This window comes from Podarcis raffonei, chromosome 8 (assembly GCF_027172205.1).
Source record: "Podarcis raffonei isolate rPodRaf1 chromosome 8, rPodRaf1.pri, whole genome shotgun sequence".
Classification (NCBI taxonomy): domain Eukaryota; kingdom Metazoa; phylum Chordata; class Lepidosauria; order Squamata; family Lacertidae; genus Podarcis; species Podarcis raffonei.
The window spans coordinates 92,558,016-92,566,835 of NC_070609.1; the positions used below are offsets into that span (position 1 = coordinate 92,558,016).

General features: G+C 44.5%; 1 long non-coding RNA gene across 1 annotated transcript; it reads left to right on the forward strand.

Moving 5' to 3' along the window:
* The first annotated feature begins 6,210 nt into the window (after nucleotides 1-6,210).
* On the forward strand, nucleotides 6,211-7,615 carry LOC128420143 (uncharacterized). Its single transcript, XR_008331981.1, has 3 exons — nucleotides 6,211-6,433; nucleotides 6,470-6,513; nucleotides 7,537-7,615. It is a non-coding gene; the product is annotated as an uncharacterized LOC128420143 (long non-coding RNA).
* The last annotated feature ends 1,205 nt before the right edge of the window (nucleotides 7,616-8,820 follow it).

The following is an 8,820-nucleotide window of genomic DNA, read 5'->3' on the forward strand; positions in this document are numbered from 1 at the left end:
CGCTTGTCCGTTGGTCTGCGGGTGTCGTGCCGACGCTAAGTTGATCTTGACGTTCAGGATGCCCAGCAGCTTCTGCCAGAAGCTCGAGATGAATTGGCGACCCCGGTCGGACAGGATGGACCGCGGCAAGCCGTGAGCTTTGAACACGTGGTCTATGAACAGCTTGGCGGTCTGTTCCGCTGTGGCCACCTTCGCGCAAGGAATGAAGTGCGCCATCTTGGTGAACAGGTCTACGACCACGAGTACCGCTGTTTTGCCTCGCGAGCTGGGCAGATCTGTGACAATATCATTTCCCAGTAAGCCTTAACCCTTGGGCACGTCCACCAAAGGTGAAAGAATGTTCCCTCAGCTTCTTTACATTTCCAACACTTGTTGTCAGGCAGGTGATAAATTTTTGCAAGCTTAACTGGGGTCATGTACCACCTATAAATCATTTTCATAATATTCTCCTTTAAGGCAATACATGCCGTAAACTTCATACCGGTGGTCCACAACTGCTCCCAGTCAGCAAACATAATGTTATGACCTATGTCCTGCGCCCATTTAATCATCGCTGATTTGACCGTTTCATCCTGTGTATTCCATTTTAACAGCAAGTTATACATCTTTGACAAAATCTTAGTTTTTGGTTCTAGCAATTCTGTTTCCAATTTTGATTTCTCCACCTGGAAGCCATTTTTTTTGTCCAAATTATAGGCCTCTCTTATTTGATAATAATGAAGCCAATCCCGCACTTTATCTTTTAATTTCTCAAAACTCTGCAATTTCAATTTGTCACCTTCTTGCTCCAGAATTTCCCAATATTTTGGCCATTTGGCCTCCATATTGAGCTTTTTCTGAGACTTAGCTTCCATTGGCGACAGCCACCTTGGGGTTTTACTCTCCAACAAATCTTTATATCTTATCCAGACATTAAACAATGCTTTCCTAACAATATGATTTTTAAACGCCTTGTGTGCTTTAACCTTGTCGTACCACAAATATGCATGCCACCCAAAAACATTATTAAAACCTTCTAAATCCAAAATGTCCGTGTTCTCAAGAAGCAGCCAGTCTTTTAACCAGCAAAAAGATGCTGATTCATAGTACAATTTAAGGTCTGGCAGGGCAAATCCACCTCTTTCTTTTACATCAGTTAAAATTTTAAACTTTATTCTAGGTTTCTTGCCCTGCCAGACAAATCTAGAGATATCTCTCTGCCACTTCTTGAAACAATCCATCTTGTCCAAAATTTGCAAAGATTGGAACAAAAATAACATTTTTGGCAAAACATTCATCTTTATAGCTGCAATTCGACCCAACAAGGAAAGCTTCAAATTAGACCAAATTTCTAAATCTTTTTAAACTTCTAGCCAACATTTCTCATAGTTGTCTTTAAATAGATTCAAATTTTTCGCAGTCATATTAATCCCTAGGTATTTCACTTTCTCTTGTTTCGTGCCTCTTTGGATAGCTATAGTATTAGAATACATATTGTTAGTTCTGCATTTTGCTGAGGCTTGGGAGTATATTTGTTTGAGGATTTGTAGGAAGTTGGGGCCAAATTTCATGTTAGTTAGTACTGCTAATATGTATTTCCACTCCAAGCAATCAAAGGCTTTGAGGATGTCTAGGGACATAATTGTCAATGGGAGTTTGGTTGCCTTGCTGTGTTCGATCAGGTTCAGTAGTTTCCTGATGGGGTCTGTTATATTGCGGCCAGGGACAAAGCCAGTCTGGTCTGGGGCTATTAACTTGTGTAGGAAGATTTTTAGGCGGTTGGCCAAGATTGATGTGAATATCTTGTAGTCTTGGTTTATTAATGAGATTGGGTGGTATGATTCTACTTTAAGGCTATCTTTTAGTGGTTTTGGGATGGAGACTATTTTGGAGTGGGTCCAGGTTTTGGGGATGGGGCTCCCTTTTATGATGTCGTTGAATAGGCGGGTCATGTAGGGCATCAAGGGTTCTTTGAATTTCCTATAGAATTCTGCTGTGAAGCCATCTGGGCCTGGGGCTTTGTGTGGTTTCAGGTTTTTGAGGACCGCATCTATTTCCTCTGGGGTGATAGGGCTGTCCATGAATTCCTGTTCCTCATCAGTTAGGGTAGGCATGGTCAGTCCTGCTAGAAATGTTCTGATTTCCTTCTCTGGTGGGTTATGGGAGGTGTATAGGTTGGAGTAGAATTCTGCAAATTCTTTTTTTTTTTAAATAAATGTTTATTAGGGTTTTACAAAACATAGAAATCATCAAATCACATAAATCAGACAATCACATATAACAAAACAAAGAACAAAAAAACAAAAAAATACACACTTAGCAAAGAAAGAAAGAAGAAAAAAGAAAAATCCACTTTTAAATTTCAAAATTCCATATCCCTCTGTCCTGACCTCCTCACATCTCTCTTTTTTGTGTTCCTCTTTATTCCGTCGAATTCAGCAAATTCTAACCCTCTTTCAAACCTCATTTATAATTATATATTTCCACTTATTATGTCTCAAATTTCCCTTATCTTGGTCCTTTACTCCACCTTGTATACTTTGACATAATATTATTCTAGTCATACCCCCCTTCTCCTTTTTAAGATTCTTCTTTTCATAACTCTTTTAACCATATCCCAAATGCCATGTTACCTTCACTTCCACATCATATTAACACTCAAACATTTTACAATATTTTTGTAAATAGTCCTTAAACTTTTTCCAATCCTCTTCCATCAATTCTTCTCCCTGGTCACGGATTCTGCCGGTCATTTCTGCCATCTCCATATAGTCAATCACTTGCATCTGCCACTCTTCCATGGTGGGTAAATCTTGTATCTTCCAGAATTCTGCAAATTCTGAGGTTATTTCTTCGGGGGAGAATGTTATGTTGCCGTCTTTTTTGGTGATGCAGTGTATTCTTGTTTTGAGTGCTTTTTTCCTACATCTATTTGCTAGTAATCTGGAGTTTTTCCCTCCATATTCGTAGAAACGTTGTTTAGAGTATAGAATGTTGATCATTGTTTTGTTAATTTCTAGGGAGTCTAGTTCTCTCCTTTTTTGTTCTATAAGTTTGAGGAGTTTTTTAGATCCTGTTTGTTTGTAGCGTGATGAGAGGGCTGTGATGTCTTGTTCTATTTTGCTAATTTTTGAGGTTTGTTTTTTAAGGAATGTTTTCTCTTTTATGCAAGCTCCTCTGGTGACCGCTTTCATTGTGTCCCATAGGAGGGGGGTTGTTATATTGTTTACATTGTTTTCCTTGAAGTAGTTTTGGAGGGTTTTTGTGAGACTCTCTCTAATTTGTTTGTTTGTAGTTAGGATGGGACTGAAGGACCATGATGGGGTGGTTTGTGTTCCTTCTCCTATTTTAACGATGACTTCTACTGGGGCGTGATCTGTGATTTTAATGTTACCTATGTTTGTTGATTCTACTGAGGGGATCAGACCCTGTGTGAGTAGAATGCTGTCCAGTCTGGACACTGTATCATGGCGTCCCGATTGGAATGTATGGCTGATGTCTCCCGGGTTTTGCTCACCCCAAATGTCGTAGAGACCCCTGTTTTTTAGCATTTTTAGTAACTTGTAAGAGTTCCTAGTTGTTGGGGGTTTCCTTCGGAGGAAGGTTGCCCATGGGGTTGTGGGGTGGATATCTTTCAGGGATAAACCTTTCATATTTAGATTGAGGTCCCCTCCTAGGATTGCTTCCTCTTCAGAGAAGGAGAGGAATTTGTTTAGTGTCTTCTGGAAGAATTCTAATTGTTTCGTGTTTGGGGCATATATGGAGCCGATTGTCAGTTTGATTTTGCCATCTACTGTCCCTTTAGCGAAAATGAATCTGCCTTTTTTGTCCTTGAGGACTGTTGTGGCAGTGAAGTTCAGGTCTCTACTGAGTATTATGGCTACACCACGAGCTTTCCCTGAGCCTTGTGTGACCCACTGTTGACTGAAGCGGGGGTCGCTCAGGAGTTTGCTGCCTTTGGGTGGGTTGTGTATTTCTTGTAGGAAGGTGATGTGTGGTTTCATGGTGTTTATGTATGAGGTGATGCGTTTTCTTTTGATGGGGTTTCCCAGCCCCCTCACATTTAATGTGATTGCTTTTAGGTTAGCCATCTTGCTTATCTATTATGTGGGGCGATTCCCTGCCAACCCGTTCGGGTTGTCTTGTGTCTCTCTCTTCGTGTTGTTTAAAGAACCAGTGGGGTTGCGCTGACCTAGGGTGTGGTGGGTGGGGGGCTAGTGGGATTAGAGTGAGATTTGGGTTAAAGAGTAGGGGGTAAGTTGTAGGGAGTTTCCTATATGTAGTCATATAGGTGTTTGTTTGGGGTATTTTGGGCCATCTGGCATTTAGCCGGTTGGTCCTAGGTCTCAGCTGGTGTGGAAGGCCATGTTCAAGGACAGGCCATCCTCCCTGTTGTCTGCGATAGGGGGTGATCAGCGAGACAGTGTGAAGTGACTTTGTAACGTTGCTGTCAGGTATAAGGTTCGTAAGCAATGTTGCCAATGTTATGAGCAACATTGTTGGTGTGTTGGGGTGGGGATTTGGGTGCTGGTACGCTCTGGTGCCACCATAGTGCTGGTTGGGTATCAGATTTTAGCCTGATTGTGGGTTGTGTTATTAAGGTTGGAGTTGTTTTTCCTTAGTATGGAGTATGAGGATGTTGAAGGTGTGGGTGATGGGGAATGTGGTTGAGGTCGTCTGGACTGGTGTTGGGGTGGGGATTTCTGTGGGGGTGGGGGGCTGGGGGGGATGTTGATGGTGTTAACTAAATCTATGTTTTTTGGGGGGGGAGAGAGGGGGAAGGGGGGGAAATCACCAGTCCTTCAGTTTGTGGTTTTTCCCTGGTTGCTTCATTCAGCTGGGGTTGTTGTTGTTGTAGGGTTGTCCATCTGCGATGAATTGGTTTGGTTAATCTTGGTCTGGTTTCTTGTGTCGTATGGCCGGCGGGACGGTTCTGAGCATGATGCTTGCCTGTATTGGTTTGCGTTGTTGTGCCGCTTCTGTTGTTTCTTTTTCTTCTGTACCGTCGTCCAGTTGTTTGCTGTTGTTTCCTCGTGGCTGGGGCTGTCACTTGGTGGGTTTGTCGGTTGCCATTCTGGTGGGAGGTCGAGTTCAAGGTTCTTTAGTAGTTGCAGGGCCTCAGGTATGTTGGTAGCCATGTGTTGTGTTGTATTGGTTGTTACAATGAGGCGGAAGGGGAAGCCCCATCGGTATTTGATCCCTGCTTGTTGGAGACGCTGGGTGCATGGGCGCAGGCTTTTCCTCCGGTTTAGGGTATCCTGAGATAGGTCCTGTAGGGCCAGAATGGGGGTTTCTCCATATCGAAGGTTGCTTGAGTTTCTGAGGTGGTGCCATATCTCTTCCTTCTTTTTGTAGCGTGTGAAGCATACAATGATGTCTCTTGGGGGGGCGCTGGGTTTTGGCATAGGTTTTAGGGCTCTGTGAGCCCTCTCCAAGTCATCTGCCTCAAGTTTCAGGCTTGGGATTGTGTTTTTCAGCCAGCGTATAATTAGGTCTGCTGGGCTTTTCTCCTCTGTTTTTTCAGGAAAGTTGCGGAAGCGGATGTTACAACGTCTATTGCGGTCTTCAAGGTCGGCTTGCTTAATTTTCATCTCTCTGTGTTCTGCTTCCATTTGGTTTACCAGTTCGTCCAGTTTCTTGTTCACACATGCGTTCTCCTCCCGGTATTGCCCTATTATTCTTTCTTGCATTTGGTTTTTGTTCTCTAGAGCTTCCACTTTGGAGGTTAGGTTGTTGATTAGTACCTGCATGGGAGCCATTGTGGCCTTCAGTGTTTCTTCTAATCGTGCTTCTAATCTTGCTTCCATTTCCCTCAGATCTCGTTTCGTTATTGGGTGGTCATCATCTTGAAGGGGAGTTACCATCTTAGCATTGTTTGCCATCTCCCTGGTTGGTGTCATCTCAGTCTCCCTGATAGTTTTGGTTTGAGGTTGGCTTGGCGTCCACTTGGGGTAGGGCGTGTGGTGGTTAGGAGTTGTGGCAGTGGTGATTCCTGAGTATTGTTGGGTTGCTGAGCTGATCAGGCTTTGGCTGGTGGCTTTTACAGAGCGTTTGGATTAGGTGGTCATTTGTGTCACTTCTAGCCTGTGTTTTAAGAACTTCTCTTGGGTTTTCTGTAGTTGCCTCAGCGATGCCGCCGAGGCTGGGGGGGAGGGCAGGTAAGCAGAGATGGGTAGACTAACGGACAGACAGTTCATATAAGGGGAGGGGGGTTAGCAGGTAGAGATGCAAGAGATTAGAGGGGTGGGGCCAGGGGAAATATGTGTTTAGGAGGGGGTTGTATATACCCAAAAGGGGTACTGGGGTCCAGTTAAGGTGGAAATTGGGGTTGGGAGTGCGCTTAGAAACAGAGACAGACAAATAGGCTATATGTAAAGGGTGGAGGGAGAAAAGGGAAGAAGAAGAAAGAAAGAAAGAAGAAGGGGGGAGGCGGGGGGGGAGAGGGGAGATTGGAGTAAAAGAGAAGAGAGAGAGAGAGACAAAACGAGAGTTGAAAGAGAGAGGGGAGATAGTACAGTAATATCAGCGGTATTAGTTTGCAGCAGTAGTTTTAGCTATAGTATGGGGGGCAAATTATGATAGGGTGATATGAATGTGTGTATGTGTTTCCTTTAGGGGAAGGGGGGATGGAGAGAGGGAGGAGGGAGAGAAAAGGAGAGGAGGAGGGGGAAGGGTGGGAGAGGGAAGGAGAAGAAAAGAGAGGGGGAGAGGGGAGGAGGGAGGGAGGGTGAGCTGCTGCAATGGTATGGGGGAAAGTCTTATTTTAAAAGAGGGGGTGGGGGGAAAGGGCTCCCCTCTCAAAAACAAAGTGACGGACAGGCTAAAAAGGGGGGGTTGATTTTAAAAAATAAAGGGGATAGAAAACAAAATTGGGAATGGAAAATGAAAGGTGCGATAAAGGGAAAAAATGAGGAGGGGTGAAGAGAGAGGGGGGAGAGCAAAAGGAGAGAAAAATAAAAAGGGGGGGAGTTGAGGGGGAGAGTATCAATAACAATAGCAGTGATATAGAGGAAATTTTTGTTTTAAAAGAGAGTAGTGGTCGTAGCTAGGGGCGAAAGATTCCCCCCTCAAGAACAAGCCATCAAATAGAAAAGAAAGGGCTTTAAAAAGAGAGAGGGGGAAAAAAAGTGTGGTTTTTTTAAAAAAAATAAAAATAAAATAAATAATAATATTTCCCCCTAATTATTGTTATTATTTTTTGTTTGTAAAAAAGTAATTAAAAATGTACGGGTAAAAGATAAAAATGAGAATTAAAGGTAAAAAAAAGGGGTGTTGTCTTTAGATAGATAGATAGATAGATAGAGCTTTTTATTTAAAAAAAAATGAGTAAAGTATAGGTAAAAGAGGATAGGTAAAAGAGAGTGGAAAGTCTGGGGCGAAGTGGCAGTCCCAGGAAATGGCCTGTGATGGTTCAGGGCTGTTTTCTGGATACTGCCATTTTAATTCTTAAGAGGGGAGTTTGAGGTGAAAATAAAATGAGGTTTAAATTGAGGGTGTGTGTGTGTGGAGAGGTGTGTCTTTAAATAGTGTGTAAAAAAGATAGCAATAAAAATAAAGATTCAAATAAAGGGTGGCTGCAGCAGCAGTGGCCCCTCTTTTAAAAAGAAAAATGATAAAAGTAGGTATATGGGGGGGAATAAAAAAGAATTTCTTTAAAAAAAGGGGGGGAAAGGGAGAGAGGGGTAGGAAGGGGTTAAAAAAAGGATTTTTTTAAAAAAAAAGAAAGGAGAAAAGAAGGGGGTAGTTTCTTCCTTTCTGCGATCTCCTTTGTCATGCGGCTTTGCATGGAGGGGTAGGCTCCGGTAGGCTCAGCCACGTGTTTTTTCGGAGCCTCTTTTGCCTTCCCGTGCTCACCTACCTCCCCTCTTCTTTGTCGGCAGAGATGGGGGCAGCAGCGGTAAAGTAAAGTTAGGGCACCTTTTTCTTTCTTTTTCTTCTTCTTTCCCCCTTTTCTTTTTCTCCCTCTCTGCGTTAGCTCCACTGTCTTCCTGGATTTGGAGCTCCCCTCCGTGTGTGTGTCAATATGGAGATCTTCTGAAAGATGCTGGTCCTCTCGAATGAGGCAGATTTTAAATATAAATTTTAACACAAGCTGTGGGAGGAAGGGCAGGCGCGGGTCTCTGGCTCTCCAGCTTCGGCGTGTCAAATCCTCGTCGCGAGGAGGGGGCGCCCAGCAGGGTTGGGCTGGGTTGGGGGGGGTCGGAAGGTGAAGGGGGTGGGGGAGTTCCTCTTCAGTGCCGGTCAGCGAGACATGCGCGCCCGACACTCTTCTTCTTCTTCTTCCTCCTCCTCCTTCCACCCTCCCTCGGCGGTGTGGAAACCTTCATTCTCATTGGTGGCGTCTGGTGCGTCACTTCCCCACCCAGCAGTTCTCTTCCATCAATAGTGGTCACCTGCAAGGGAAAATCTAGGGGCAGTAGGTGGAGCTGGTGCTCTAGCGCGAAGTCCTCGCTGAAGAAATTGCAAGAACTGCCTGAATCCAGCAGTGCCTTCACTTTAACTGGGTGCCCGTTTGGGAGTTCTAGTTCCACCTCTATGGCTATAGCTGCCTTGGGGGGGGTCTGGCTGGGGCACCTTTAGTGGTTGCTGGCCTGGCTGCTGTGCCCGATGATTGGCAGCCAAGCGTTGGCGTTTCCTTGCTCCTGCCCCTTGTCCCCCTCCTCCTCACCGCCAGCTGCTCCCACCATCCCTTGCCAAGCCTTTCTTTGAGGGCAGACCCTGGCAAAATGTCCTGGCTGTTGGCAGAGGAAACACTTCTTGGCTGCTTTCCCCTCCTTTTTTCGAATGTCACTGGAGTTTGAAACCCCTTGCGCACGCGCGCCATCGATTTCCATTGGCTCC